Below are 25,673 nucleotides of genomic sequence, written 5' to 3'. Positions count from 1 at the left end.
TAAGTACCAACTGTCGTTATTCCTGAGTAATTTGCTTATGGATTTTTTCCATTTTTAGTTTTTCTTTAGCACTTTCTAAAATTTTTCCAAGAACATGTATTATTTTATAATCAGAAAAACTTAACTGCTGCCTTTTTAATGTTTGTTTTCTTTTAATTGTCCAATACTAGAGCCCTGGCTACCATAAAAACTTAAGATACATGTTATCCATTCCAGAGAACAAAACATGAGTAACAAAGTAACACATTACTATTAAAAAACATGAGTAACAGAGACTATTTCCCTATGTACTGTTCATGTAACTTAAAGAAAAAACTTTAAATTTCATCTAATTATTGATAATTTTTAAATTATTCATTAAAAAGGTTTAACTCAAGAACCTGGGCTTAAAATATGGAAACCACAATAAACCCTTTTCTAACCTAATAACCTATTGACCCACTGACCTACTTTGGAATTTAGGTTAGTTCAATCTGATATCACAGATCTTTCTGGGACTGATGGATCTATTAACATTAATTAAAAGTAGTGCTGAAATTTAACTGACTGGTATAATACAAAACCCAACAATACTTAACTATATTTATCACCATTTATGAAAAATTCAAACTTGCTTCTGCAGATTACTGTTTGTATTATAGCTAAAAAGGTAAGTATTTCTAAGAGAACAATTTTAACTTGTAAAAAAAGACTGAAATACTTTTAAAATTATTTAACGTATGAGTAAAGATGAAATTTAACAGTAGTTCTCAATTTATTCAATACCGAATGGGAACATTAGTCCACCTCTATATAAAATATTAGCAAGATGAAAAACATTCTTGACTCTACAGCAGTTTCTAAGACCAACTTAAATTTAAAATTGACAGTAAGAACAAGAAACACACCCCACACCAAAGTCTCATGAACCAGACCTCTTAGAACCAAAGAAGATGCTGGCTCAAGACAAACATCAAATGCTACCAAAATTCTAGACTGTCAGATGTCTAGACGTGAGGTATTTTTGAAGCCTCATTAAGTAAACAAAAACTGAAAAATTAATACAGCTCTCTTAGTGGCACGCAAGACTACTGCAATTATTCAACTAACGTATTTCTTCACATAACGTCTGAGCTCCCTCTTCATGTGATGGACTGATCTGGTCCACAGAATACATGAGCACCTTAACCCTTTTTTGAGATGAGACTGAGGCCTGAGCCTGTCCCCAGCCTCAAATGAGCCCCATAAAAGATCTGAAGCTGCAGGAAGAGCCCAAGGCTGAGTCTCAATGTGAACTACACACTGAACCAGGTACCGTAACCCTGAACCTATACCACCCTGCACTAGGCCTCACACTAGTATCCACAGGAAGAAAGACGGGACCCTGTGGTAGGCAGAATAATGGCCCCACTAAATGGGCCACGCCCTAATCCCTGAAACCTGTGAATATGTTTCAAAAAAGGACTATGCAGATGCGATCAAGGTTAAAGATTTTGAGATGGGTAGTTTATATGCTGGATTATCTGGGTGGTCCAATGTAATCACATGAGTCTTTAAAAGCAGAGGACCTTTCCTGGCTGTGGTCAGAGAGCTGTGAGACAGAAAAGTCAGAAGGATGCAGTGTTGCTGGTTTTGATGGTGATAGAAGAGAGCCACAAGCCAAGAAATAGGGGCAGCTTCTAGAAGCTTGAAAACACAAGGAAACATTCTCCTCTGAAGCTTCCAGAAAGGAATGCAACCCTACTGACACCTTGCTTTTAGCCCAATGAGACCCTTGTGGAACTTCTGAGCTGCAGAACAGTAAGATAATAAATTTGTACTGTTTAAGCCATTAAGTTTGTGGTAGTTTCTAAGTTTGTTGTTCTATGACAACAGAAATTTAATACAGGTCTAAAATCTCTGGCTGCTCTTGATAAATCTGCCTTTCCCAAACCCTCTCTCCCTCCATATTTACAATAATCTACCTAGGAAACCACCAGGACTAATCCCATTATGCCCTACTTTCCTTTTATATCAGTCACCAGGAGAGGCCCAAGACTCTCAGGTCACCCACCATCACCTAGACTCTTGTCCCTATATACTCTGTATATCCCCACATTGACCCCTTTCCCCTTTCTTTCCCAATTTCCAAAATCCTTTCATTGTGTCCTCTGGAACTCACAGTATACCATTAGCAAAATATCCTACTTCCTGAATATTGCTGTTGTACACTCGCTTCACGTTTCCTGCACCAACAGATCTCTTGCTCTCCTCCAGGAGTTCTGCTCTATCTCCAGGCCTTTCAAGTGACAGCTGTTCTTCTCTCCCATGTCTCATATGTCAAGGCCCTGGTGTGAGGGCCTCATTGTCATTTCTGAATTATTCTTTCTCTCCCTCCCTAAACCCCCCAGCTTTGAATCTCATGCCCCCACACTATATCAGTTATTTCCATTTGCTTGTTGTAAGCATTCATAAACCCCCAGAATCAGCCCTCTTTTTCTGAGGGCTGTCTCTCTCCAATACCTCTTTTGTCGTTGTTTTTGATTTTGATATCTACATAAATGATCCTCCCAACATCTTGGCCAGTCAATTCCCTGATCTCCTCTCCTCCAACAATCCTGCGCTTACCTCCCACTCATTCCCCTGGAGTTACTCTAGAATTCACCATTAGCAATAATCACACGCCCCCTCCATATTTTCAATTTCAAGCACTTTATCTCTCTGAATCTCACACAAGGGCTAGAATAGCATGTGATCTGCTTGATTCAAACCCATCAAAAGAAACAAAAAACAAAAAACCACAAGCATTTTTTTCTAACTGGCCATATAGCTCTAATTTATTTATGTCTATGTCTTTTTTTTTTTTTTTAACCTGTCCTAGCCTCCTAATCTTTGCTGAGCCCTTACAGTTTCTCATCCCATAAAAGGTACGAAGGAGTAAGGCAAGTTTATCTGAGATGGTCAGGGGACATCTAGTAACAGTCTCTGTTGGTCAGGTTGTTCATTATTCCTTATCAGAAACACTTAATTCTTTTTCATGTTTGTCTAAACTCTAGGCTTCCTTTTTGCCATTGATTCCTTAGTATATTTAACATATAGATAAGCCATTCCATGAGCCATTCTGTGGCAAAATGCAACTTGCTTACAACTCTAATACAGCTAAAGTCAAGCTGATAATAAAAACGTCTTATAATTCCAACTTATTTACAGCATTTACTAATAGAGGCGCAAATAATACAAATATTAAAGAACAGGTGGAAGGAAACCAAGGCTTCTGAAGATCACTTGCTCTGCCACATTATAAGACCCCAATTTTCCTTTCTAGCTTCATTCTCTCTCTCCAGCCTCATCTCCCACTCCACCTTCACTGTATACATACTCCTTATTCTCTGGCCACACTAAACATGTCACCATTCCTGTGAAGTAGAAAATAAAGATCCCTGGGTACACAAAGGTCTGCCCATCAGTGTCCAGCATATTATCAACACAAATGACATCTTAATATACTAAACTAAAACTGATCTTTGCAGGAAATCACATTGTCATTCACATTACGATTCAATTAATCAACATGTAAAACTCATGTTAGTGAAAAACTAAACAGAGGTACCATGTATTAGTTTCCTGTGGCTGCTGTAACAAATTATTACAACCTCAATGGAAGAAAACAACACAAATTTATTATCTCCCAGTTCTGTAGGTCAGAGTCCAACACAGGTCTTACTGGGCTAAACTCAAGGTGCCAGCAGGGCTGCATTTCTTTCTGGAAACTTTAACAGAAAAATCTGTTTCCCTGCCTTTACAAGCTTCTAGAGGCTGCCTGCATTCCTTGGCTCATGGATCTCCTCCTCAATCTTCAAATCCAGCAGCAGACCAAGTCCTCCTCAGGTTGCCATCTCTTGCTTCCCTCTTCCCTTATTAAGACCCTTCTGATACACTGGGCCCACCCAGATAATCCAAGACAATCTTCCCATTATAAGGTCATTTAACCTAACATAGTCACAGTTTCTGGCAACTTAGGATATGGACATCTTTGAAAGGCCATTATTCTGCCTACCACATCCCATGACCCAAGAAATCTCTTTGGTGAACACAAAGTATCTTTTGGGGATAAACAATAAATAATTTGATCTATCAACAGATAAAAGACTATATCACCATTCAGAAGTTTATAACTATCTGAACTATCTTTTCCTTTCATGTTTCTTCAAGGGAATTGAAAAATAATGTAGATGAGAATTCCAGTTGCATGAGTTCAACTGCAACTGAAGGTCAAACTTGATTGCTATAAGCAACAGGCTCTATGGATGCTTTTCTGAATGGCAAAAGTTTTAACGTCCAAATGAATATGACAGCATACTTTCCCTTTTGGACAATTACTTAATGAGCTACACCATATACAAAAATGGCATAATTTATAAGTATCAAACAAATGTCGAAACAAGATTGATCAATCCCAGCCTTCCTGGAATGTTTCATTTTTTTAATTTTTTTTTTCAGGATTGAGAAGACAGACGCTCCCCTTCTGGTTTTCAGAGAAGAGCTTGTTTTCTGCTCTGGCTCTGGTATTATTACTTTCTTGTCATTTCCTGTTGTTTTTTTTTTTAATTTTTAAATTTTATTTATTTTTTTATACAGCAGGTTCTTATTGGTTATCCATTTTATACATATTAGAGTATATATGTCAATCCCAATCTCCCAATTCATCACACCACCACCCCACCCCCCGGTTGCTTTCGCCCCCGTGGTGTCCATACGTTTATTCTCTACATCTGTGTTTCAATTTCTGTCCTGCAAACTGGTTCATCTGTACCATTTTTCTAGGATCCACATATATGCGTTAATATACGATATTTATTTTTCTCTTTCTGACTTACTTCACTCTGTATGACAGTCTCTAGATTCATTCACGTCTCTACAAATGACCCAATTTCGTTCATTTTATGGCTGAGTAATATTCCATTGTATACATGTACCACAACTTCTTTATCCATTCGTCTGTCGATGGGCATTTAGGTTGCTTCCATGACCTGGCTATTGTAAATAGTGCTGCAAAGCACACTGGGGTGCATGTGTCTTTCTGAATTATGGTTTTCTCTGGGTATATGCCCAGTAGTGGGATTGCTGGGTCATATGGTAATTCTATTTTTAGTTTTCTAAGGAACCTCAATACTGTTCTCCATAGTGGCTGTAACAATTTACATTCCCACCAACAGTGCAAGAGGGTTCCATTTTCTCCACACCCTCTCCAGCATTTGTTGTTTGTAGATTTTCTGATGATGCCCATTCTAACTGGTGTGAGGTGATAACCTCATTGTAGTTTTGACTTGCATTTCTCTAATAATTAGTGATGTTGAGCAGCTTTTCATGTGTTTCTTGGCCATCTGTATGTCTTCTTTGGATAAATGTCTACTTAGGTCTTCTGCCCATTTTTGGATTGGGTTGTTTGTTTCTTTAATATTGAGCTGCATGAGCTGTTTATATATTTTGGAGATTAATTCTTTGTCCGTTGATTCATTTGCAAATATTTTCTCCCATTCTGAGGGTTGTCTTTTCGTCTTGTTTGTACTTTCCTTTACTTTGCAAAAGCTTTTAAGTTTCATTAGGTCCCATTTGTTTAGTTTTGTTTTTATTCCCATTACTCTAGGAGGTGGATCAAAAAAGATCTTGCTGTGATTTATGTCAAAGAGTGTTCTTCCTATGTTTTCATCTAAGAGTTTTATAGTGTCCGGTCTTATATTTAGGTCTCTAATCCATTTTGAGTTTACTTTTGTGTGTGGTGTTAGGGAGTGTTCTAATTTCATTCTTTTACATGGAGCTGTTCAGTTTTCCCAGCACCACTTATTGAAGACACTGTCTTTTCTCAATTGTATATCCTTGCTTCCTTTGTCATAGATTAGTTGACCATAGGTGAGTGGGTTTATCTCTGGGCTTTCTATCCTGTTCCACTGATCTATGTTTCTGTTTTTGTCCCAGTAAAATATTGTCTTGATTACTGTAGCTTTGTAGTATAGTCTGAAGTCAGGGAGTCTGATTCCTCCAGCTCCACTTTTTTCCCTCAAGACTGCTTTGGCTATTCGGGGTCTTTTGTGTCTCCATACAAATTTTAAGATTTTTTGTTCTAGTTCTGTAAAAAATGCCATTGGTAGTTTGATAGGGATTGCAGTGAATCTGTAGATTGCTTTGGATAGTATAGTCATTTTCACAATGTTGATTCTTCCAATCCAAGAACATAGTATATCTCTCCATCTGTTTGTATCATCTTTAATTTCTTTCATCAGTGTCTTATAGTTTTCTGCATACAGGTCTTTGGCTCCCTAGGTAGGTTTATTCCTAGGTATTTTATTCTTTTTGCTGCAATGGTAAATGAGAGTGTTTCCTTAATTTCTCTTTCAGATTTTTCATCATTAGTGTATAGGAATGCAAGAGATTTCTGTGCATTAATTTTGTATCCTGCTACTTTACCAAATTCATTGATTAGCTCTAGTAGTTTTCTGGTGGCATCTTTAGGATTCTCTATGTATAGTATCATGTCATCTGCAAACAGTGACAGTTTTACTTCTTCTTTTCCAATTTGTATTCCTTTTATTTCTTTTTCTTCTCTGATTGGCGTGGCTAGGACTTCCAAAACTATGTTGTATAATAGTGGTGAGAGTGGACATCCTGGTCTTGTTCCTGATCTTAGAGGAAATGCTTTCAGTTTTTCACCATTGAGAATGATGTTTGCTGTGGGTTAGTCGTATATGGCCTTTATTACGTTGAGGTAGGTTCCCTCTATGCCCATTTTCTGGAGAGTTTTTATCATAAATTGCTGTTGAATTTTGTCAAAAGCTTTTTCTGCATCTATTGAGATGATCATATGGTTTTTATTCTTCAATTTGTTAATATGGTGTATCACATTGATTGATTTGCATATATTGAAGAATACTTGCATCCCTGGGATAAATCCCACTTGATCATGGTGTATGATCCTTTTAACGTATTGTTGGATTCTGTTTGCTAGTATTTTGTTGAGGATTTTTGCATCTGTATTCATCAGTGATATTGGTCTGTAATTTTCCTTTTATTTTTGTATCTGTGTCTGGTTTTGGTATCAGGGTGATGGCGGCCTCATAGAATGAGTTCGGGAGTGTTCCTTCCTCTGCAATTTTCTGGAAGAGTTTGAGAAGGACGGGTGTTAGCTCTTCTCTAAATGTTTGATAGAATTCACCTGTGAAGCCATCTGGTCCTGGACTTTTGTTTGTTGGAAGATTTTTAATCACAGTTTCAATTTCATTACTTGTGATTGGTCTGTTCATATTTTCTATTTCTTCCTGGTTCAGTCTTGGAAGGTTATACCTTTCTAAGAATTTGTCCATTTCTTCCAGGTTGTCCATTTTATTGGCATAGAGTTACTTGTAGTAGTCGCTTAGGATGCTTTGTATTTCTGCGGTGTCTGTTGTAACTTCTCCTTTTTCATGTCTAACTTTATTGATTTCAGTCCTCCCCTCTTTTTCTTGATGAGTCTGGCTAATGGTTTATCAATTTTGTTTATCTTCTCAAAGAACCAGCTTTTAGTTTTATTGATCTTTGCCATTGATTTCTTTGTTTCTATGTCATTTATTTCTGCTCTGATCTTTATGATTTCTTTCCTTCTGCTAACTTTGGGGTTTTTTTTTCTTCTTTCTCTAATTTCTTTAGGTGTAAAGTCAGATTGTTTGAGATTTTTCTTGTTTCTTGAGGTAGGTTTGTATTGCTATAAACTTCCCTCTTAGAACTGCTTTTGCTGCATCCCATAGGTTTTGGGTCGTCGTGTTTTCATTGTCATTTGTCTCTAGGTATTTTTTTATTTCCTCTTTGATTTCTTCAGTGATCTCTTGGTTATTTAGTAATGTATTGTTTAGCCTCCATGTGTTTGCATTTTTTACGTTTTTTTCCCTGTAATTGATTTGTAATCTCATAGCGTTGTGGTCAGAAAAGATGCTTGATATGATTTCAATTTTCTTAAATTTACTGAGGCTTGATTTGTGACCCAAGATGTGATCTATCCTGGAGAATGTTCCATGCGCACTTGAGAAGAAAGTGTAATATGCTGTTTTTGGATGGCATGTCCTATAAATATCAATTAAGTCTATCTGGTCTATTGTGTCATTTAAAGCTTGTGTTTCCTTATTAATTTTCTGTTTGGGTGATCTGTCCATTGGTGTGAGGTTTTAAAGTCCCCCACTATAATTGTGTTACTGTCGATTTCCTCTTTTATAGCTGTTAGCAGTTGCCTTATGTATTGAGGTGTTCCTATGTTGGGTGCATATATATTTATCATTGTTCTATCTTCTTCTTGGATTGATCCCTTGATCATTATGTAGTGTCCTTCCTTGTCTCTTGTAACATTCTTTAAAGCCTATTTTATCTGATATGAGTATTGCTACTCCAGCTTTCTTTTGATTTCCATTTGAATGGAATATCTTTTTCCATCCCCTCACTTTCAGTCTGTATGTGTCCCTAGGTCTGTAGTGGGTCTCTTGCAGACAGCATATATATGGGTCTTGTTTTTGTATCCATTCAGCGAGCCTGTGTCTTTTGGTTGGAGCATTTAATCCATTCACGTTTAAGGTAATTATCGATATGTATGTTCCTATGACCATTTTCTTAATTGTTTTGGGTTTGTTTTTGTAGGTCCTTTTCTTCTCTTTTGTTTCCAACTTAGAGAAGTTCCTTAGCATTTGTTGTAGAGCTGGTTTGGTGGTGCTGAATTCTCTTAGCTTTTGCTTGTCTGTAAAGCTTTTGATTTCTCCATAGAATCTCAATGAGATCCTTGCCGGGCAGAGTAATCTTGGTTGTAGGTTCTTCCCTTTCATCACTTTAAGTATGTCATGCCACTCCCTTCTGGCTTGTAGAGTTTCTGCTGAGAAATCAGCTGTTAACCTATGTGAGTTCCCTTGTATGTTATTTGTCGTTTTTCCCTTGCTGCTTTCAATAATTTTTCTTTGTCTTTAATTTTTGCCAGTTTGATTAGTATGTGTCTTGGCGTGTTTCTCCTTGGGTTTATCCTGTATGGGACTCTCTACGCTTCCTGGACTTGGGTGGCTATTTCCTTTCCCATGTTAGGGAAGTTTTCAACTATAATCTCCTCAAATATTTTCTCAGGTCCTTTCTCTCTCTCTTCTCCTTCTGGGATCCTTATAATGTGAATGTTGCGTTTAATGTTGTCCCAGAGGTCTCTTAGGCTGTCTTCATTTCTTTTCATTCTTTTTTTCTTTATTCTATTCCACAGCAGTGAATTCCACCATTCTGTCTTCCAGGTCACTTATCCGTTCTTCTGCCTCAGTTATTCTGCTATTGATTCCTTCTAGTGTAGTTTTCATTTCAGCTACTGTATTGTTCATCTCAGTTTGTTTGTTCTTTCATTCTTCTAGGTCTTTGTTAAACATTTCTTGCATCTTCTCGATCTTTGCCTCCATTCTTTTTCCGAGGTCCTGGATCATCTTCACTATCATTATTCTGAATTCTTTTTCTGGACGGTTGCCTACCTCCACTTCATTTCGTTTGTTTTTCTGGGGTTTTATCTTGTTCCTTTATCTGGTACATAGCCCTCTGCCTTTTCATCTTGTCTATCTTTCTGTGAATGTGCTTTTTGTTCCACAGGCTGCAGGATTGTAGTTCTTGCTCCTGCTCTCTGCCCTCTGGTGGATGAGGCTATCTAAGAGGCTTGAGCAAGTTTCCTGATCTGGAATGTTTTGTTTTTAAAAGGCAAGTGTATGTAAATTTCTGAGATGGATCTCCAGAAAAAGAGAGTGAATTATATCAACCCAAAAGAAGTACAGAATTTCATTAGTGCTATAAATCTACAGGGACCTGTTAAGAAATTTGATTAAGTAGTATTACGAAAATAATAGGTTTAGGGTCAGCTCATGAACTATTTAATAACTTACAATTAATATGTATAAATATAATGACAATGTTTTGACATACACCTCATCAATGAAGCCACCAGATCCATATAAAATACAACCAAAAAAATGTCAATTTTCAAGGCCACGAATATTCCTCTTCTTGCAGTGTAAACACTTCATAAAAAAGACAGTTGTTTTGACCTATGAAAACTTGAGTAAACTGCCAGGTTGCTTTTGTGCAGCCAAGTAGGTCAAGCAAGTTCACAACCATCTGAAAACTAGTTCAAATACATTTAGATGCATTCTGAACCACAGATTATTTAGAGAACTACCACCATAAACTATTTTTTCTTCACTAAAATTTTTATATCTACATTTATACTTAAGATAAAATTCACTGTTTAAATTGTAAGATTTTGCAATATATGATTTATATATATACTGTCCATTCCCACTTTTCTATACCTATGTACTTTCAAAGTTTTCAAATGAACAAAAATACATGAGTATATTAAGTTCCTTAGTTGACTATTATTTTTTTTAACACACTTACTCACTGCTTGATCCTTACCTGAAATGACAAGGTCTGGGAAAATCACAGGCCAAGACCCTATCTGAATCTGTGGAGTATCAAGGGAGATGGATTTCCCTTGATACAGACACATTTTATTTGCAGCATGCAAGTAAGAGTAATTAAGAATAAAAAAGGATATGTATATGGCATGCTCATTCACAGCCAGAAGGCCTATGACCAGCCTTCACAGGGTACAACCTGGACTTAACAAGTATTACAGAACAGAGACATACCCTTGATACAGAAGATACAATTTGAGATTTCTATTGATATATCTTCAAGTCTGCTATTGAGCCCATGCAGTAAATTTGTATTGCATATATCGTATTTTTCAGTTCTGAAGTTATCACTTGATTCTTTTATATGGTTTTTATTTCAGAGGAGAACTATCTTTCTATTCACTTCAAAAATGTTCACTTTTGTCTCATGGGCCATGGATATAATATAACAGCTGCTTTAAAGTCTTTTTCTGATAATTCTACCATCTGAATCATCTCAGGGTTGGCATCTATTTATTGTCTTTTCTCTTAAAAAAGTCAGATTTTCCTGTTTCTTTGTATGTCAAGTAATTTTGGATTATATCCTAGGCATTCTGAATATTAGGTTATGAAACTAGATCCTATAAACATCTTCTGGAGAATCTGCTATTTTTTTTTGGCTTAAGTTTATACTACAAGTTATATATTGCCTTCTAGGCGTGGCAGTACCACTGTCAGCTCAGTTTTCAAAGTCTTTGCTATGTTTTTTGGGTTTATCCTCTGCATGCACTGCTCAGAGGCAAGTCTGGGATTTGAACAGTGGTTTATATTGTAGGTCAGTTCTCTGTCTTTGCTGTGTTCCTTGGGGTCTGTACATGCATGTGTAGCTCATAAGTAAGGTGGGACCTTTGTGGGTCTCCTCTCACATCAGCTCTCTTCTCTGAGATTTCCCCAGCATGCTCCAGTTTCCAGGGGCCTTTTTCCCAAATCCTCTGACCAGAAAAATCGTTTTCTCTCAGAGTTTAAAAGTGCTTGTGCTACCTGGCAATGTAACTTTATAGGTAGAGATGGTCTCAGGGCAGGCTTGGGAGGGAAAAAAGGGGAACTCCTTTTCCTTGTCTTCTGGCTAGAAATAGGGGTTTCTCTAAACTGCTGCATCCACTGTGCAGTTCCCTAATTCAGCCCACCATTTGGTCAAAGCTGGGTCATGAAAAGAAAGAAAAGGTATATTCACCATTATACAGGCTAGTCTTCAAATTATGACTTCCCTTCTAGATTTGCCTATTATTAATTTTCAAAGTCTTTAGATAGTTGCTTTTAGTATTCTATTGAGAGTATTTAGTTCTATCAGTCAGAGAGAGGCTTACTCCATTTTGGCCTATATAGGCATTGTATTATATCCATTTCTCAACAGACTTTCACCTAAAGGCTTTAGTAGTCATTGACTGATCATTATCTAGATCATAATTCTATTAGAAATTGCACTGTGGTGAGTTTCTAATCCTATCATTCTCCCAGCATTTGTTATTATCTGTGATTTTTCTATAACAGTAAACTTTCCCTCTTAACTATCTGGTTATCCTGGAATGAAATCTGTACAGAAAATGAAGACTAAATGGTTGATTCTTTCATTTAACCGTGATTTTCAGAGTAATGAAATGAGGTGTTTTTTTTAAGTATTATTATAAACTTCTGAATTCTTAAATATTTGTGTTTCAATCTTCAGTTGTTATACATATTTTTGAACCTATTTTTATGGAAAATTTCAAACATACACAAAAGTAAAAAAGAATAATTATTAACCCATATATTCATCACCCATTTTCAACAATTATCAAATCATGGTCAATCTTGTTTCATCTATTCTTCCCCTTCCCCATTCCTTCCCATCCTCCTTTGTATTATTTGAAGCAAATCCCCAAAACTATATCATGTCATCTGTAAATACTCTAGTACGAATGTATAAATTATAAGGACTTAAAAAAAAAAACCACAATATCATTAACTTTAAAAGTTAATAAAAGATGTCTAAGACCTCTACACACAAAATATTTCTGAGAGAAATTTTAAAAGACCTAAATATATGGAGATATACTGTGGTTAACATATTGAAAGTCTCAATATGGAAAGATATTTAATATATTCAAATTGATCTACAGATTCAATATTAAACTAGACAATAATAATATGAAATAATAGATAATATTTAACTTGCTTAATGTTAAGCAGGGATTTGTTATTTATTTACTCATTTAGGAAACCGACAGGCTGAGTGTAAAATCTTTATTGAAATTCGTAAGGACCAAGAAGAACCAAGGCAATTTTGAAGGACAAAAGTTGGAGAACTTAAAGCTATAATAACTAAAAGAGTATGGGACTGGTACAACAACAGACCAATGGAACAGAAACAGAGTCCAAAAAGAGACCCACAAATAAAGTCACCTGAATTACAACAAAGGCACTACTACTGCATTACAGTAGGAAAGGACAGTCTTTTCAATAAATAATGCTGGACCAAATGGATTTCCAAATGGAAAATAAAATAAACCATGAATCCTACCACATATCATGCAGAAACCTAAATATGAAAGTTAAAACACTCAAGTTTACAGAGGAAAACATAGCACAGTATCTTCTTGGCTTTGAGATAGACAAAGAATCCTTAAAACACAAAAAACTAACCATAAAAGAACACTTTGATAAAATAGACATTATTAAAATTAAGAAATTATCTTAATTAAGACACACTACTAAGAGAGTGAAGAAGTAGAAGAGATATCTTCAATACTTAATCCAACAAAAAACTTATCCTAGAAATAAAGAACTTCTGCAAATCCATAAGACAGACAACACAATAGAAAAATGGGCAAAAAACATGAACAGGCATTTCTCAAAAGAGGATATCCAAAGGGTCAGTAAGCATATAAATATGTGCTAACCTTTTAAGTTATCAGGGAATAACAAATTAAAACTACAATAAAATTTCACTACATACACAGCAGAAAAGTTATTAATTTGAAACACTGATAATTTCAAGTGTTGAGGATGAAGAGCAACAAGAATTCATGTACACTGTTGGTGGAAGTGTAAACTGATTCAACCATTAGGAGCATCTACAAAAGCTAAACAGCCAAATACCCTGACCCAGCATTTTCATCACTGGATATTTATCCAACAGAAATGCATACATATGTGCCAAAAGACATGTTCAAGAATGTTCACAGCAGAATTGTTCATAACAGCCAAAAACTGATAGTAAACCAAATGCTTATCAACAGTACAATGGATGAATAAATTTTGGTATATACATATAATGAAGTATTACAAAGCAATGAAAAAGGATGAGCTACTGCTATATGAATCAATATGAATGACTCACACCAACAAGATGTTGATCATAAAAAGACAAAAGAAGTTCAAAAATAGACAATACTAATGAATAGTGAATCAAGCAAGAATAATAGTTACCTTTGGGAGTGCGTGATGACTGTCAGGGGGCATGAAGGAGGCTCCTGGATTGATGAAAATGTTCTATATCTTGATCTTGGTATTGGTTAAACGAGTGTTGACTTCATAAAATTTCATCAAAATGACACTCAGTATTTATGCACTGTATAATATGCATGTTTTAATTCAATATAAAACATTTTAAAAGTCAGCAATACTATATCAGCCTCTTGATGTTTAATTTTTAATTTTTTGTTTATTTTACTTGGTGAAATTGAAGTCTAGTAGAACTAGGTTTCTACATCAATCTGCCTCTTACTTGGGTACTAAAAGTCATTATTTACTTTTTCCTGGATAATTACTGATAGTTTTGATATGTGGATCCTTCCCACATTATGATGGCAAAAGTTTACCTTGAAGTTAGACCTATCTCATGTTCACAAACTAGATAATTCTAAGATGATATTTTTTTCTTAATGTAAATATAATCAATTTTCTATATTAAGTTCCAGGTCACCAGTTCCCACAGTTTGTGTTTGGAAAAAAAGAAGAAAATGCAAAGCTTCTGAGGCTTAGCATCTAAGCTCAGTTTTAGCTAAACTTGAAAAAAGCAAAACAAGGCAAGGTGTAAGCATAAGGTTGTTGTGAAATACAATGAATTATTAAATGTAAAGTGCTTAGAATATAATGTGTAACAAAGTAAATGCTCAAAAAAGGTCTGCAATTCTTTATACCAGTTTGAAAAACCCTATAATAGATCCTTACTCTTGAATTTCCTTCAAAATATTTAAGACAATAAAAACAGATCTCTTTTAAAAACAAACAAAGCATATTTATGGAGCTAAGGGAAAACTTAATAGATTTTTAATGAAACAAGCCAAAGTGAACATTAAAGAAAAGTACAGGATACATGAAAATTTAATAAACTATACCTAAGGTTTTTTTAAGTTCTAAGTTGTACTAATAGATATTTAACTATGACACTAGGATTAGAACTTCTACATATAATTTATCCAGTTTGCCAACTGTTAACACTTACATCATTTTCTTTATATACCAATAAACATATTTTCTGAACCATCTGAGAGTATGTTGCATATATCATGCCCTTTTACCCCCAATTACTTAAATGTGTACAGCCTGGGAACAAAGACATTCTCTTAAATAACCATAGTATAGTTACTAACTTCAGGAAATTTAACAATTATACAATATTAACGTCTATTTTTTTTAAGAGAGCAAATAAAGTCCTTTAAGGCTTTCTTCCCCTCTAGTACACGATCCAGTTCTGAGTCATGTATTGCATTAGCTATTTTATCTCCCTAGAGTCCTTTAATCTGGAAGTTTTCCTTCAGCTAAATACCTTTTAAACTGTCTTATGTTTACAAGGTACTCTGCAAGATAAGATTTTAAAACTTGGGTTCTTAAGCAAACTATATAGGGAAGTTTCATTTAAAAAAGAGATTCAGTGGAAGAGCTAGGAAAAGTTTCAGAAGACTAAGATGAGAATACAAAAATCTTCCTATCCAAGAGTGGCTTTAGTATATATACATTTTAAAGCTTTATAATGAGGAGGTTTCTAGGTTTCTTTGATATTGGTAATTCATGGATTAGTGGTTTCGAAATCCTGTCCCTCAAGATATCAAAAAATTACAATATATAATCAACTTAGACAAATAAATCAATGATTTGATAGCTATCTGTAAGGAATGGATCCAGAAAAAATTACTGTTTTCATCAAAATTCTCTCCTACAGTTAACAAAAAGACATGCAATCCCAGTAAGCAAACCTTTAAATGAAATGGAATTATTGTGATCATGCATAGACATAATAGCTATTTGAGATACGAGAGATCTTGTTCTTTCACTCAACAAACATTGACTGTGTGCCAACTATGTGCCAGACCTATGATAGCTACAGAGGGATCCAACAGATAAAAAAACAGTCATGGTACCTACCCTTAAGAAACTTATAATTTAGCAAACCTAAGATTCCTGCTTTCAGACAGGAAAAGTATTATGTTTTCCTATTTTGAAAAGGAAGCAACTACGATGCAGCGTGATAAATGTGTCCAAAGACAAAACTATGAAATGTTCTAGAGGAACAAGAAAGGTAGATCCTGAAATCGTGATCTTTAATCTCCTAACAGAGGACTTAACTTGCCTCTGTCAGACTGCAGAAGAGCTCCTTAAGAGTATCCTCCAATCTATCCACTGACTCCAAAAGGGACATGTACCGTCATCCCCAATGTACGTATTAGCTTTGTTCCACTGAGTCAGTCACCGACTAGTTTCCAAGTAATGTACTAGTACTTTCACTTAAAAAATAACAGGTAATCTCCATAGACAGAAAAAACCAGAAACTGTACAAAAGGTATATACTATTAGATACTTTTAGAATGCATGTGATAATAAATGTGGAAACAGATGATGTGGCTGGTTGCAGTGGTTCTTTAATAAATAATTTAACTTCGTCGGTGATAGGTTGTAATAGGCCATATGGTCCAACGAAGTTTGGTCCTTTTTGAAGTTGTATATACCCCAATACTTTTCATTCATTAGTGTGAGGAATGCTACAGCTAGAAGAATTGGGACAATAAGTGTTAGAATGTTAATTATAAACATTTTGTTAGGGAGAGGAGTTGAACAGCTGATAATAAATGTTTAAGTTTTACATAATTACTGGGCTCTGCCACCCTAACAAACCCTGTTCTCAGGCAGGGTGTTTTAATGAATTAAGATTATATCATTAATTAGTTTTAAGGCGCTTTTGTAAAGTAGACCTTATTTCTCTTGTCTTTTCGTACTGGGAGAAATATTAATAGATAGAAACTGACCTGGGTTACTCTGGTGTGAACTCATATCACATAGGACTTTAATTGTTGAACAAACTAAACTTTAATAGCAGTTACACCATTGGGATGTCCTGATCCAACATCAAGGTCCTAAACCCTACTGTCGACATGAACTCCAGAATAGGATTGCGCTATTATCCCTAGCATAACTTGCTCCGTTGATCAGTTTTTTGGATCAATAAGTGAAGATATTTTGACTAGTTGGTCTAAATTTTAATCATTCAGAAGCTTTTTTGTTCTCTGAGGTCACCCCAATCAAAACTGTTAACCCATATAAAAGTTTTGTTATCCCTTGATGGTTTAGTTCCTTCTTTGGGGGGGCAGGCGGTTATTAAACCTCCATAGGGTCTTCTTATCTTATTTTGTCAATTTCACTGATTAAAAGTAAAAGACAGTAAAACCCTCATGTGGCCATTCATACACATCCTTATTCAGAGAACAAATGATTATGCTACCTTTGCATGGTCAGGATACCGCGGCCATGTGACAGATGTCACTGGGCAAGCAATGCCTGTAATACTAGTTACGCTAGAGGTGATGTTTTTCGTAAACAGGCAAGATTTGTATTTGCCGAGTTCCTCTTACTCTTTTTAATCTTTCCTTAGGTGCATACCTGTGTCGGGTTAACAGTAATTTTAATAAATAATCTAACATTGACTTAGGTTTATTTGTTGTTAACTACCAGTGATATATCTATTACTTATATAAGCTTATGCAAGGACAAATATTTCTTGTGACTCATATTAACATTATTGCTTCTATTAATTGATTAGTCCAGTATTAAACTAGGAGTTGATTTACTTATTGCTGGTATTAAGGTAAATGTGTTGTTGAACTTGAACGCTTCCTTAATTGATGGCTGCTTTTAAGCCAACTATGGTGTTATTTTTACTCTCTAGATAAGGTTGTATCCTGTTTCTAAAAAGCTGCAACTTTTTAGATTAGTATTTAAAAATATATTAAAATTTATGGTTTTTTAAATAGTTTTTAAAGTTGAACTAAGATCCTTTTCCTGGACAACCAGTTATCAACAGGCTCATTAGGCTTGTCACCTCTACTTATAAATCTTCTCACAAGTTTGCCACATAGATGAGTTTGTTCTAATAAGCTGTACATAAGTAGCTCGTCTGGTTTCGGCATATTTAACTTAACTTCTCTTCGTTAAAAATTTCAGTTAAATCATTATACGAAAGGTAAAAGGGGAAAGCTTTACTTTTTATTACTTTTAATGCTTCTTTCATCATGCCCTTACGATACTTTCTCTATAGTGCCAAAAATTTTTTAATTTCTATCTCCTCTACTTTAAATATTGGGTGAATGATTTATTTAATCTGCTTATAATAGTTGAATTTGTGGGAAGTTTGGGCTAGATTTAGTTCAAAGTGTCCATACACTATGAAATCTCCTGAGTGTAAACTAGGTGCTTTTGTTTAAGCTATACTTTGATTTATCCAAGCACACTTTCCAGTATGCTTCCCTTGTTACGACTTTATCTCCTCTCATATGTGTGGTACTTGCTAAGAAGTTATAAGAGTTATTAATACTTGAGAAGGGTGATGGGCGGAGTGTGCATGCTTCACGGCCTGACTCAACTAAGCACTCTATTCTTAATTTACTACTAAATTCTCCTTTGGTGTTTAGTTTCATCAAAACTTTTGTATAATAAGAAATATGTTCTTGAAATAGAAAATGTAGCCCATTTTTTCCCATCCCGTAAGTTACACCTTGACCTAATGTTTTCATGTATAATAATTATGCTTACTGTTACTCCTTTTTAGGGTTTGCTGAAGATGGCGGTATACACACTGAATTAGCAAATGCTGGTGAGGTTTATCAGGGTTTATTGATTACAGAGAGAACACCCTCCTCTAGAGGGGAATGAAGCACCATCAGGTCCCTTGAGTTTTAAGCTATTGCTAGTAGTACTCCGGCGAATAATTTTGTTACGATAATTATTTGTGTGTAGGGCTAAGCATAGTGGGGTATCTAGTCCTATTTGGGGTCTTAGCTGTCATGTGATCAGTAACTGTTAAAGTCACTTTTGTAGTTCATTTTTAAATAGCTATAGCTTTTTAAGGCTTAGCTAGAACTTTATTTTTTATTATTCTTTAACACATTTTACACCAATTTTCTATTAATTTGGGTTAATCGTATGACCACGGTGGCTGGCACGAAATTTACCAACCCTAAATAACATAACTTAGTTGAACTTTCATTTATGGCTTAACTTTTATCACTGCTGTTTCCTGTGAGGGCATCGCTAAGCAAAGCATTATGAGCTACTATTTTAGTGTGCTTGATGCTTAAGTTATTATGGTAACACTAAAACCTGGTAAAAAACTGAGAGTACTATACTAATTTTCTTTCTACAAACGTCCATTCATTTTAGAAGAAAAGTAATAGGGGAATCAACTTCTCTTATTTTCTATTTTAAAACAGCAACACAGGTCAGTCTAATGAGAATATGGATTATGCTTTCCAGGACACGAAAAAAGTGTAAGTCAGTCACTGAGAGCTGGTATCAACTCTTACCTCCCTCTAATTTTCCCCCACTCATCTCTTACTTTGCACTCAATCTATAGATACTTCTCTACCCAGGTAGAGCAGGGGTCAGCTAACTTATTCTGTAAAGGGTCACAAAGTAAATATTTTTGGCTTTCTGGGCCCTAACATCTCTGATGCAACTACCTAACTCTGCCACTATAGCTTGAAAACAGCCATACACAATATGTAAAAACTAAGAGTGGCTGTGTTCCAATAAAGCTTTATTCACAGACACTAAAATCTGGATTTCATATAATTTTCAAATATCATAAAATAGTATTCTTCTTCCAGGATTTATTTTCCCCCAACCATTTAAAAATATAAACACTATTCTTAGTTCATGGGTCATACAAAAACAGGCAGCAAGCTGGATTTGGTGGTGTGCAGACCCCTGATGGAGAGACTTGCTTGTAAGGCAGAGATGCAGTAGGTGACTGGCCCTTCCATACCTCAGTCAGCTGCTTCTTTATCTCTAAACGTAAAACCTGACAGGAAATAATTCTTATTCTACTTTTCAGTCATTTGCAAATCACCTTTCTCTCAAAAAAAGACAAGTTATAATTCTTACTTTCAGGCAGTAACTTTGAAAAATTTCAAGAATTGCTGAAAGAAAATACATCTGGATATCAATTACCTTACCAATAAATAATGTTTCATTCCGCTGAAGAATAAAAAATCTAAAGATAAATAAAAACTATCAAAGAAGGTAGCAGATCATGTCCTAAATATTTTTATAATACTCTGTCCTATGTGCCTTGCCAGGAGATTGCAAACCTCACTGTACCCAATAATTATGACAGAAAAGGAAGGAAGGAAGGAAGGAAGGAAGGAAGGAAGGAAGGAAGGAAGGAAGGAAGGGAGGGAGGGAGGGAGGGAAGAAGGAGAGGGAAGAAGGGAAGGGAAGGGGAAGGGAGGGGAGGGGAGGAAAAGGAAAAGGAAAAGGAAAAGGAAAGGGAAAAGAGAAAAGAGAAAAAAAGAAAAAAGAAAAGAAAAAGAGAAGGCATACTGCTGAGCTCAAAATGAAGATTGAATATATCTAGTGAAACTCACCAAGTTGTAAAGATTCATCTAAGAGGAATGCAGAATTTTCCAACGGCATCTTACACTGTGACAAAATCAGCTTCTAAGTTTCAGCAGCTTTACAGGAAAAACAAAAAACAAAAAACAAAATCTGTAAAACAAGGGCAGCTGTGGAAATAATGTTAACCAAATTCTAAGTAACAATACCGCCAGTATTTTTTCCCATCCACATATACAGCATTAATTGGGGCTTCCTATGTGCCAGGAATAGGGGATGCAGCAATGAACATGTCAGATTCCATCAATTCCTCTGGGCGCTCAGTCTGTAGGCCAACTCCAAATGGGATGAAAGGCTTTAAGAATCATGATGGTGTGAAGGGAAAGCATGGCAGAGATACAAACCAGGCTGGTGGGAACTGGTTAGGAAAGGTTTCCTAAAAAAGAGGCAATTAATGCAAGCATGAGTAGGGTCTGACCAAATAAAGCAAGAGGGGAGGGGAGAGAAAGAACATGTTTCATTAGAAGGGAATGGCATGTTCAAAGGGCCAGATGTAGGAGAGGATATGGCATTTGTGTGCAAGTAAAAGAAATCTAGTATGGCTGCTCAGAGTAAGAAAAGGGATGAGAAGGTCATTCTCTGAGATGAGATGGGCAAGGGAGGAAAGTAAGAAGTGAAGCAATTTGCCCTGCGTCACTCAGTCACACAGGGCTAACAGGCAGAGACCATTTTAAACTCTCACCACTTGACTGCAATATATTAGCCATTCTGAAGCTCTTCCCAGTCCCCTAGCCTCAAGGGTCTTAGAGGTTGACCCCTGGGAAGGAAGGTGAGTCAAAGTCCTGTGGAGGATGATCCTTTCAGGGGGCTTTTGCAAAGGCCTGAGGGAAAACTGCCAGCCTCCCTATGAATGGATGAATTGATCAACTGACCATCAGGGGCCCTCCTGCAAAACGATGGGGAAGAAGTCAGTTTCAGCACCATTCTCAGTTACAAATTAATAGTTGCCAAGCATTTTACTATGTGTGAAGTCCAGTTCTAAGTGCTTTACACGTATTAACTAATTCAATCCTCACAACATCCCTACGAGGTAGGTGCTTTTATAACCCTATATTTCCAGTATGGTTTTATGAAATAGCCCAATCATGGTCATTAATTTTTATTAACAATTAAAATTAAAATTATCAGAAATGTTAATGATACTTCTTACCACAATATTAAAAGCATTTTAATTACCGTTAAATCAGAAAAGTACTATTTTAAAGATTAATTGACAAAAACAAAAGACTTTACAACATTAATTTGGTTATTTCTCTGTTAGGGAAAGAGTTGGAAATTTTGTTTCATGCTCATTCATTCACTTACTATGATAGGTTCTACATATCCAATGATTAGGGGAAAAACACACCAAATTCCTGCCCTCATGGAGTTTTAGTCATTGAAATACAATTGGCAATTATGTTTTTGTAACATATCCTAAGTTTTTTGAATGAATGAAGAATCAACAACCATACAAAATCTGATGCATAGAGGAAAATTAAAACCTGAGGGGAGTGGATTGTGAATAAAATATATATATACATGTTAAAGAAGGAGGAAGAGGAAGAATAAAAAACTGCTCCACTAAAAAAGGGAACCCTCATGTACTGTTGGTGGGAATGTAAATTGGTGCAGCCATTATGGAAAACAGTATAGAGGTTCCTCCAAAAACTGAAAATAGAACTACAATATGATCCAGCAATTCCACTTCTGGCTATTTATCCAAAGAAAACAAAAACACTAATTTGAAAAGATATATGTATCCCTATGTTCACTGCAGCATTATTTACAATAGCCAAGATACAGAAGCAACCTAAGTGTCCTTCAATAGATAAACAGATAACAAAGATGTGGTGTATACACACACACACACACACACACACACACACGAATAATACTCTACCATAAAAAAGAATTAAATCCTGCCATTTACAACAACGTGGATGGACCTTGAGGATATCATGCTAAGTGAAATAAGTCAGACAAAAAGAAAAAAGAAAATGGTTATGAAGAACCTAGGGGCAGGACAAGAATAAAGATGCAGATGTAGAGAATGGACTTGAGGACACGGGGAGGGGGAAGGGTAAACTGGGACGAAGTGAGAGAGTAGCATGGACATATATACACTACCAAATGTAAAACAGATAGCTAGTGGGAAGCAGCCACATAGCACAGGGAGATCAGCTCCGTGCTTTGTGACCACCTAGAGGGGTGGGATGGGGAGGGTGGGAGGGAGACGCAGGAGGGAGGAGATGTGGGGATATATGTATATGTATGGCTGATTCACTTTGTTATGGGGCAGAAACTAACGCACTGTTGTGGAGCAATTATACTCCAATAAAGATGTTAAAAAAAAAATAATGCCAATACTGAATTATTTCACTCATATGTGGAATCCAAAAAACAAGAAAAATAAACAAATGAAAGAAAACAGAAACAGACTCAGAGAGCACAAACTGCTGGGAGAAGAGGATGATGGATGAAACAGGTGAAGGGGATTAAGTGGTATAAAACTTCCAGCTATAAACTAAGTCAAGGGGATGTAATGGGAATACAGTCAGTAATACAGTAACAACTTTGTATAGTGACAGAAGGTAAGTGGACTTATTCTGATTATTTCATAACGTATAAAAATATCTTATCACCACATTGTATACCTGAAACTAATGTTGTATGTCAAGTATAACTTAATTAAAAAAAAAAATCTGTTCCACTGAGGAACACACTCATAAAGAATGAAAAAGAGAAAAGAGAGCACAGCAAAGTACCGGTAATCAGCCCACAATGATGAAGGTCCTTAAGGGACTCAAAACAGTTATGAAGATAAAAAGCAGATGAATATTACACAGTAGAGGATTCAAGACTATAATCTAGTGAAGAAAGATTATACCTTAATCCAGCAGTCTTCACACTAGGGACCAGATGGTTTTAGGGAATCAATTTCCAAATCCTTCATGTCTATAATTACCAACCAGCTACTAGAACTAATATCAAGGTCAGAGCATCATACTGCTTTCTCCTTTCCTACAGTGTATTTTATATCTTCCTTCTTCCAGCTCACAAGAGAAAGATGTATCTCTTACACATCTAAAATTCACTACAATGCATTTCCCTGTAGAAATATCCAGAATACCAAAGGAATAATTTTAAATGTTGATATCAAGGGAGTATCCTCTAATGGAAGTACCATATATCCAAGGTGGTCTTGTTTTTCCCTGTCCCACACACATCTGTTGAGAACAATACATGACATTAAAAAGCAGATATTCTGGCCTGGCCCCAATGCACTGTTAAAACTTCAGGATGTGAGAATAAAAAAAACCTTCTGATTAAGAAGCTCATCTGAGAGAGAATCCAATGAAAACAGGGATGATAAATATTGAAGACAGCTAGAACTTAGTTCATCCAGGTTAAAAGCTTGTGGCCAGACTCCTTACATAATTTATATAGAATTATTTAGAACTCAAGATCTGGGAAGCATCTTAAATTAGAATTCAAGATCTGTACTTTCACCATTCTCAGAGAAATGAGAAAGAAATTAGTACATTCTATCAATCACCTGTGTCTTGTGTCTGTGACGTGAAGATATTTTACATGATTTCAAAGAGTTGAAAAGACCCCTTACTTCAGTTAACGTCATATCTTCAAGTAAACGTAACACATACCAAAGTTAAGTTAGTGTTTTATATTTTCTTGAACATTTATGGAGAAACATTTTTATTAACTTTTATGAAAAGAATAATGCACACAGTAAATCCATATTTTTCTAAAAACTGGGACAAGTCTTTACACTGTCACATTCCAACCATTTCTCTGCTTGTTTTTCATTCCTATATGGACATATTACATATAGATTAGTTTAGCAGGAATATACTGTAAAGCCTACTATAAATGATATACTTAACAAAAGCATAAGTGTTTTGTAAACTTCACACTTATTAGTGACCCAACATCTTTTCTTTTTACTATTAATTTCCACTGAAACCAGTCTCATTCTAACATATACATAATATTCATCTATGGATACATAAATTCCATGAAAAGAAAAGTCCCCTCTGAAGAGATACATTTACATTTAGTAATTGTTTAATAATAAAATCAATAATACATTTATGTTATACTCATAGTAATTATAATTCCGAAAAAAGTTTTTCTGTTAACACTTAGACCATTATGGTCATAGTTAATAAACATTCTGAATTTCAATTTCTATTCATATTTTTGATGCCCAGAAGCATTCTTCAAGTATTGAAAGAAAGGAACTGCCAACCCAGAATTCTATATCCAGACAAAATATCCTTCGGGAAAGAGAGGGAAATTAAAATATCCACAAATGACAGAAAACTAAGAGAATTTGTCATCAGTAGACCTGCCCTAAAAAAAGAAATGACTATAGGAAGTTCTTCTAACAGAAAGGAAATGATAAAAGAAGGAATATTGGAAAATCAAGAGGGAAAAACTGCAAAGAGGAAGAATATGGGTAAATAGCCTTTTTCTTCTCCTAAGTCTTCTATATTACTTTTGATGATTTAAGCAAAAATTATTAACACTGTGTGATACAGTTCTCAATATATAGAGAGAAAATATAAAAGGCAATCACATTAGAAATGGAGGGGGTAGGTAAAGGGAGTTAACCAGTAGACTGTAATAAGTTACCTATACATAAAGTACCTAGAGCAACCACAAAAAAGCTATCCAAAGAGATACAATCAAAACATTATAAATAAATCAGGATGGAATCCTAAAGTGTTCAACTAACCCACAGGCTTCTCTTTCGCTCTCCCACTACTACTGAAAAAGGAGCTGAGTTAATGCACAAGATACTCTATCCCCAGGCAAGACAGGAGTGTAACAAATTTGAGGACATTGATGAGTCACATACTCTAAAGGCAGAATTTTCAAAGCATTTATAATATCAGTTTTGGCATTACTCTCATGCACTGCTGGTGGGAGTAGAAATAGGTGCTGACTTATGGAGGACAATATATCACTATATTAACAAAATTATAAACGTTCCTACACTTTGGTCCAGCAATACAGGGGTTATAACAAGCATTTTTTTAAATGAAACGAAATAGAAAAAAAAGTCAAAGTACAGGACACCTAGTAATAGTTAGGATATTTCCTGTAACTGTTGTTTCAGGTATGTGTTTATTGAGTGTGTGGGTACTGGGTCACAACATAAAACATATTTCTTACTATAGGCTGTGGTCAAAGAAGTTTGGAAGCCACTGTTTCACCTCAAAAAGATAGCCTGAGGCATAGGGACAAGCTGACACTTTGGAAAGGGAGGGTTCAATGCCTGGATGTGAATAAGTGAAAGGGAAGAAAGGCATATAAGGAGATAAAGCAAATCCAAGGTAGTACGTTACCGAGCTACGCAGAGCC

General features: G+C 35.6%; 1 protein-coding gene across 18 annotated transcripts in view; it reads right to left on the bottom strand.

Moving 5' to 3' along the window:
• The window catches only part of CLOCK (clock circadian regulator), a 139,264-nt gene that overhangs the window by 80,561 nt on the left and 33,030 nt on the right, over positions 1-25,673 (bottom strand). For 12 of the 18 annotated variants that reach the window (XR_011073925.1, XR_011073926.1, XM_068542909.1 and 9 more), the window contains 2 exons: positions 20,279-20,365; positions 13,851-13,951 (listed from right to left, as the gene is read on the bottom strand). The gene's annotated coding sequence lies outside the window, so the exon portion shown is untranslated. Of the gene's footprint in view, positions 1-13,850; positions 13,993-20,278; positions 20,366-20,988; positions 21,044-25,673 lie in introns of those variants that run through there. The other 6 variants (XM_068542914.1, XM_068542911.1, XM_068542913.1 and 3 more) reach the window with 4 other exon arrangements.

This window comes from Eschrichtius robustus, chromosome 4 (assembly GCF_028021215.1).
Source record: "Eschrichtius robustus isolate mEscRob2 chromosome 4, mEscRob2.pri, whole genome shotgun sequence".
Taxonomy (NCBI): Eukaryota; Metazoa; Chordata; class Mammalia; order Artiodactyla; family Eschrichtiidae; genus Eschrichtius; species Eschrichtius robustus.
This window is presented reverse-complemented; position numbering and strand designations above follow the sequence as displayed.